At 36.9% G+C, this 7,991-nt stretch overlaps 1 pseudogene; it reads right to left on the bottom strand.

The window, feature by feature from the left end:
- Positions 1-4,312: 4,312 nt before the first annotated feature.
- On the bottom strand, positions 4,313-5,836 carry LOC100619351 (V-type proton ATPase subunit D-like; annotated as a pseudogene).
- Positions 5,837-7,991: the final 2,155 nt, after the last annotated feature.

The following is a 7,991-nucleotide window of genomic DNA, read 5'->3' as shown; positions in this document are numbered from 1 at the left end:
AGGGAAGGTAATTGCATCCTGATAAAAGGCAGTATAGACAATGAGGAAATTTCAGTACTCAACATGTATGTACCAAATGGCATAGCATCCAAATTTCTAAAGGAGAAACTAGTGGAGCTCAAGAATGAAATTGATAGAAAAACTATATTAGTGAGTGACCTGAACCTTCTTCTATCAGAACTAGATAAATCAAACCAAAAAATAAATAAGAAAGATGTAAGAGAAGTGAATGAAATTTTAGAAAAATTAGAGTTAGTAGATATATGGAGAAAAATAAATAGGGACAAAGAGGAATACACCTTCTTCTCAGTAGCACATGGTACATTCACAAAGACTGATCATATATGAGAGCATAAAAACATTGCAAACAAGTGCAAAAGAGAAGAAATAATAAATGTAACCTTCTGAGACAACAATGCAATGAAAATAATAATTAGTAAGGGTACATGGAGAGGCAAATTAAAAAATTAGTTGGATATTAAACAATACAATTCTCCAAAATTGATTAAAGAACAAATCATAGAAACAATTAATACTTTCATTGAAGAAAATGACAATGATGAGACATCCTTTGAATATCTATGGGATGCAGCCAAAGCAGTACTCAGGGGGAAATATATATCCTTGAGTTCATATATTAACAAATTAGGGAGGGCAGAGGTCAATGAATTGGGCATGCAAATTAAAAAACCAGAAAGTGAACAAATTAAAAATCCTCAGATGAAGACTAAATTAGATATTCTAAGAATCAAAGGAGAAATTAATAAAATTGAAAGTCAAAAAACTATTGTTTTAATAAATAAGACTAGAAGCTGGTACTTTGAAAAAAGAAATAAAATAGACAAAGTACTGGTCAGTCTAATTAAAAAAAGGAAAGAAGAAAACCAAATTGACAGTAAGATCACCACTCTAATGAAGAGGAAATTAAAGCAATCATTAAAAACTATTATGTCCAATTATATGGCAATCTAGGTAATATGGATGAATATTTACAAAAATATAAATTGCCTAGACTAACAGAAGAAGAAATAGACTACCTAAATAGCCCCATATAAAAAAAAAAAAAGAAATTGAACAAGTCATCAAAGAACTCCCTAAGAAAAAATCCCCAGGACCAGATGGATTCACAAATAAATTCTATCAAACATTCAAAGAACAACTAATTCCAAGAGTATACAAACTATTTGACAGAATAAGCAAAGAAGGAGTTCTACCAAATTCCTTTTAGGACACAAATATGGTACTGATTCCAAAGTCAGGCAGGTCAAAAACAGAGAAAGAAAACTACGGACCAATCTCCTTAATTTATATATATTCAAAAATCTTTAATAAGATACTAACAAAAAGATGCCCGCAAGTGATCTTGTGGGTTATTCACTATGACCAGGTAGGATTTATACCAGGAATGCAAGGAGGGTACAATATTAGGAAAACCATCCACATAATTGACCGTATTAACAAGAGAACCAACAAAAATCACATGATTATTTCAAAAGATGCAGAAAAAGTATTTGACAAAATACAACACTGCATAGGAATAGAAGGGCCTTTACTAAAAATAATAAATAGTATATATCCAAAACCATCAGCCAACATCATCTGTAATGGGGATAAACTAGAAGCCTTCTCAATAAGATCAGGAGTGAAACAAGGATGCCCATTATCACCTCTATTATTTAACATTGTACTAGAAACACTAGCGGTAGCAATCAGAGAAGAAAAATAAATTTAAGGTATTAAAATAGGCAATGAGGAAACCAAACTATCACTCTTTGCAGAAGATATGATGGCCTACTTAAAGAATCCTAGAGAATTAACCAAAAAGCTAGTCGAAATAATCAACAACTTTAGCAAAGTTGCAGGATACAAAATAAACCTGCATAAATCATCAGCATTTCTATACATCTCCAACCCATTTCAGCAGCAAGAATTAGAAAGAGAAATTCCATTTAAAATCACCTTAGACAATATAAAATACTTAGGAATCTATCTGCTGAGACAAACACAGGAACTATATGAATTCAACTATAAAACACTCTCCATATAATTAAAACTAGATCTAAATAACTGGAAAAACATCAATTGTTCATGGGTAGGATGAGCTAACATCATAAAAATGACAATCCTACCCAAATTAATTTACTTATTTAGTGCCATACACATTGAATTACCAACAAACTTTTTAGTGAATTAGAAAAAGCCATAACAAAGTTCATTTGGAAGAACAAAAGATCAAGGATATCCAGGGAAATCTCGGGGGGAAAAATGGCGAAGGAAGGTGACCTTGCAGTACCAGATCTCAAACTATACTATAAAGCAGTGGTCATCAAAACAATTTGGTACTGGCTAAGAGACAGAAAGGAGGATCAGTGGAATAGACTTCAGGAAAGTGACCACAGCAAGACAGTCTATGATAAGCCCAAAGATCCCAGTTTTTAGGACCAAAATCTACTATTTGATAAAAACTGCTGGGAAAATTGGAAGACAGTATGGGCGAGATTAGGTTTGGATTCGACATCTCACACCCTACACCAAGATAAACTCAGAATGGGTGAATGACTTGAATATAAAGAAGGAAACTATAAGTAAATTAAGTGAAAACAGAATAGTATACATATCAGATCTTTGGGAAAGGAAAAACTTTAAGACCAAACAAGAGTTAGAAAAAAATCACAAAATGTAAAAGAAATAATTTTGATTACATTAAATTAGGAAGGCTTTGTACAAACAAAGCCAATGCAACCAAAATTAGAAGGGAAGCAACAAATTGGTAAATAATTTCCATAACAAAAACCTCTGACAAAGGTCTAATTACTCAAATTCATAAAGAGCTAAATCAACTGCACAAAAACTCAAGCCATTCTCCAATTGATAAATGGGCAAGGGACATGAATAGGCAATTTTCAGTTAAAGAAATCAAAACTATTATTAAGCACATGAAAAAGTGTTGTAAATCTCTTATAATCAGAGAGATGCAAATCCAAACAATTCTGAGGTATCACCTCATACCTAGCAGATTGGCTAACTTGACAGCAGAGGAAAGTAAAGAATATTGGAGGGGAAAATGGCAAAGTTGTGATATTAATGCACTGCTGGTGGAGTTGTGAATTGATCCAACCATTCTGGAGGGCAATTTGGAACTATGCCAACAGGGTGCTAGAAGACTTTCTGCCCTTTGATCCAGCCATTAGCACTGCTGGGTTTGTACCCCAAAGAGATAATAAGAAAAAAAGACTTGTACAAGAATATTCATAGCTGCGCTCTTTGTGGTGGCAAAAAATTGGAAAATGAGGGGATGCCCTTCACTTGGGGAATGGCTGAACAAATTGTGGTATATGTTGGTGATGGAATACTATTGTGCTAAAAGGAATAATAAAGTGGAGGAATCATGGGAACTGAAACAACCTCCAGGAAGTGATGCAGAGTGAGAGGAACAGAACCAGGAGAAAATTGTACACAGAGACTGATACACTGTGCTACAATTGAATGTAGTGGACTTATCCATTAGTGGCAATGCAGTCATCCTGAACAACGTGGACAGATCTATGAGAAAGAACACTATCCACATTCAGAGGAAAAACTGAGGGAGTAGAAACACAGAAGAAAACAACTGCTTGATTACATGGGTTTAAGGGATTTGGTTGGGGATATAGACTAAATTAACATCCTAGTGCAAACAAATATCAACGACATGGAAATAGGTTCTGATCAAGGACACATGTAATACCCAATGAAATTGCCCATCGGCTATTGGAAGGGTGGGGGGAAGGGAGGGAAATGATTTCAAGCCTCTTTATGTTGTATAATTTACCCAATTCTAGCTCTCCCTTCCCTTTTCTCACAGTGCAACCTTCTCTTTTAGACCTTAATTAATATCATTCATATGCAAAATATCTTCTATATTATAGTTACACAGGAATTGGCAGAATTTCTTCCATAATGGAGGAGAAAGTCTTCTTCCATAGGACTAAGACTAGTCATGCAAGGAAAAAAAAGATATGGAGCAATTTATCCAAGGCTAGATCGAAGCACCATGGTGACAAAAGCAATAGTTGAAAGTGAATCAAAACAATGGATATATTTGTAGAAGTTAGGCTATTAGATTAGCATGAATCACTCCTGTTTTCAAAGGGATTTTTAAAAAATATTAGAGCAAAGAACACCACAACTTAGTACATATACAAACCAATTAAAGGAGGAAGTATTAATGGGTTATGGTTGTACAGGTTCCTGGACTGGTCAATTACCACTAGAATAATGGCAGATCCTACAAATGACCTATAAGCATGATTTCTCCAAATAATCCCAATAACTAGTAGAACTTGCCCCTCATACACAGAACCTGGATACCATGTATTATAAGAAAAGTATAAGACCAAGGTCTCAAGGTCTCAAAGAAGATAATAGATTTTAAAGAGCTATCAAACAAAAGATCTTCATCCTTTTCTATTGCCAGTAGATTAGCAGACTCCGGCAATTCTCCAGATGCTTTCAGTCTGGTTATCTCTTTCTCTAATTTCTCTTTGGCAGTCTTCTTCTCTTGTACTTTCTTTAACCCTATAAAACTCGTCACATTCCTTATTCATTCAGTTCTGTGACAATGTAATTAAGTGTACACTCAATCCAGGGAATGATCACATGCTCAATGGCATTCACCCATCTGTTATTTTAATGGCCTCATCCAGTGTAATAAATGAAGTCTGGAGTGATTCTAGTTCTATCAGCAGTTCCACTGCTTTGCCATAGTCCTTTAGTTTGGTCACTTGTTTCCCACCTCTGGCCAAACCAGTCAATTCATAACTGTCAGTTCCTTCATGGTAATGTTCAAACACTGGCAAGGTAACACCTACTACATTATCTTTCTTTTTTCTAATCTTCACTTGAGCTTTGTTCACATTCTGAATAACAGTGGCACTAAAGTTGCCAGCTGTGAATTTGGCTTCAGAAGTGAGAAAGCAGCTTCTCGCATCACTTCATCCATTAGCACTTTGATCTGAATGACCTTCTGCCGAAGATCTGCCGAAATCGAAGAGTCATGGCATCAGATTTTTCCTTTAGGAGGTTTTGGCCTGTTTGTGTACCTTTTAATTGAGCCTTCATAATGGTCTGTGCCATTTGCGAAGGGAAAATATTGATATGTGGTCTTTGTTAGAAACCCTGGTGGTTGTTGTCTGGTGGTGGCAGCTTGGTACCCAGGCCTACCACTTCTGGCTTCTTAGTCACCAGTCACTATTGCCAGCCTCCCCCACCTTCTCATGCAGTCAGCTGTAAAAGGTCACCTGATCACCTCCTTCCATTTCTAAATTCTGTAGTCAGACCTTTTTCCATTTACATTCCAATGAAAAGGAGGAATAGCATTTGGTTAGTTTCTTAATACATCTTATTTTGTTTTTGATTTTTATAACCCATGATTATTTTCTTATAGTTTACTGTGAGTGAACAGTCTCACTTCATAACCTGGTAGCACTACCAGACACTTTCCTGACCCTAGTCAACCAGAAGAACCTGGCTGTTAGCAAGTCTCACCCTCATCCTAAGAGTTCTGTGTTGTAGCCCCAATGACTGGGATTCCTGAGGAATCACCAAGCTCTCAGTGATTTTTGGAGAGGCAGTATCCTTCCTTCCCCCAGATCCAACTCCATCGCATTGGCCGCCTCGTTGTCAATCTAAGGGGTGTGTTTAGGGTGGATTTACCCAGTCAGAATATTCTGAACTACCACCTATAAGAAACCTTGCCTAATCATTCCTTCATTTCTTTCTGGGCTTTGTCCCTGACTCTCCTAACTTATTTCTCTACTGTGACTCAGCTGCCTTCTCACTTTGGAAGATCATTCATCCCCGTGACTCCTTTATTTAATCAGTCAGTTCCTCCTGGAACCACAATTTTAAGGAAAGTGTCCAGGAAAGGCATTGTCATTCCTTTACATTTGCCAACTTTCCATCCTTCTTTTCAGCCTATTAATTGTGGTGTGTGTGTGTGTGTGTGTGTGTGTGTGTGTGTATGTGTGTGTGTGTGTGTGTGGCCCTTAAGCAGTCTGGTGTTGCTTATGGATACCTCAGAAAAAAAAAATTTCAAATGCTTGAAAAATAGTTTTAAAAAGGAAACAAATTGTCTTAATACAGTTATCAAAATATCTTTTAGAAAAAGTTAAAAGCCCTTAGGTTAGAGAGTGTACAAAGCCCTACTCATATGTATTTGTTACAATGTATCAGCCCCTGACATAATCTTACCAGATAATTATACAATGCTTTATTCTCCTGTAAAGCATCAACAAGAGGACTAAACAATGTATAATTGAGCATCTACCACACAGGTGTACTCATTCAAATTTTGTTAGACATAAATGGCTTCATATAATAGACAGGTATGTTCCTGCTAAAAGAATTCCAGAAAAGGTATAATTCAGATGTTTAGACTCCTTCCCTCCTCTCCTCACCATGGTCATTCCTTAACTTGCCAAAGGTGTGAAGTGAGGGCAGCTGGGTAGCTCAGTGGATTGAGAGTCAGTCTAGAGATGGGAGGTCCTAGGTTCAAATGTGACCTCAGACACTTCCCAGCTGTGTGACCCTGGGCAAGTCACTTGACCCCCATTGCCTAGCCCTTACACTCTTCTGCCTTGGAGCCAATACACAGCAGAATGGAAGGTAAGGGAGAAGAAGAAGAAGAAGAAGAAGAAGAAGAAGAGAAGAAGAAGAAGAAGAAGAAGAAGAAGAAGAAGAAGAAGAAGAAGAAGAAGAAGAAGAAGAAGAAGAAGAAGAAGAAGAAGAAGAAGAGAAGAAGAAGAAGAAGAAGAAGAAGAGAAGAAGAAGAAGAAGAAGAAGAAGAAGAAGAAGAAGAAGAAGAAGAAGAAGAAGAAGAGGAAGAGGAAGAGGAAGAGGAAGAGGAAGAGGAAGAGGAAGAGGAAGAGGAAGAGGAAGAGGAAGAAGAAGAAGAGGAATATACAGCACTGTTCTAAGTACAAAGAAAGATTAAAAAACTCAAACCCAAACGAAGTCAAACCCTGATCAGATTGTGAGTTTAGAATGAGGTCTAGGGAAGCTCACAGTCTAATAATCAGGGAGACAGCATTCAAATTATCATAAAAAAGCTAAATATAGGATAAATTGGAGATAATCAACAGAAGGAAGAGATTATTATTAAGGAGGTGGTGGCTTTAGGAATGTCTTCCTGTAGAAGGTAGGATTTTAGCTGACTTGAAGGAAGTCAGGAGGTAGAGATGAGGAGGAGGGAGAACATTCCAGGCATGGAGGACAACTTGCAGTTGAGAGATTCTTTGTGCAAAGATCGAAAGGGAACCTGTATCTCTAGATCACAGTGTACAGGTGGGGTGTAAGGTGTAAGAAGACCAAAAAGATATTGAAGGGTATGAAGAGGTTGTATTAGTCACATCATTCATCTTCCTCCTCCACTCCAACTCACAGCTGAAGAGTGTCAGAGAAAGTCACATAATTGCACTGATTGTCTAGGTGATGAATTTGTGTTATCTAACTTCCCTGCCTCAAGGTAATCCTTTTATTTCTCCCTAATTGATTCTTTCTCTCAATTCTCATAGAAACTATTTCAAAACTTCTTTCCTTGATTCTCTCAACCTCTCCCCTTTCCCCTTTCATGCCCTACCTTGGAATGTTCTCAGTGAGCAATATTTTCTCATTTTCTTTGTCTCAAAACTCCTTGACATCATCTTTCATTTTTTTTCCCTTCTCTGCATCCCCCCAATCCCCCTGACAATGAAGCAGCACTTCTTCTTGCCAAGTCCATTGCTAATCTACTTTCCAAGTAAGTTCCAGTCTATAGTGGGGCCCGGGCCATTTGAGATGGGATGGTGGCTACTTCTATAGAGACCCCTTACCTTGCCTAAATGTATATGGACCTGTGCTATATGTGGTTGCTTTCCAATGAAATGATGTAGGTGTAACTGAACAAACTTGTATATAAAAATTAATATATTCAAATGAAAATTTCTTGACTATCCATTGACTTAAAGGGAATT

The sequence above is a fragment of the Monodelphis domestica genome, chromosome 1 (genome assembly GCF_027887165.1).
Source record: "Monodelphis domestica isolate mMonDom1 chromosome 1, mMonDom1.pri, whole genome shotgun sequence".
NCBI classification, from domain to species: domain Eukaryota; kingdom Metazoa; phylum Chordata; class Mammalia; order Didelphimorphia; family Didelphidae; genus Monodelphis; species Monodelphis domestica.
The sequence above is the reverse complement of the archived record's forward strand: the minus strand, read 5'-3'. Positions and strand labels throughout refer to the sequence as shown.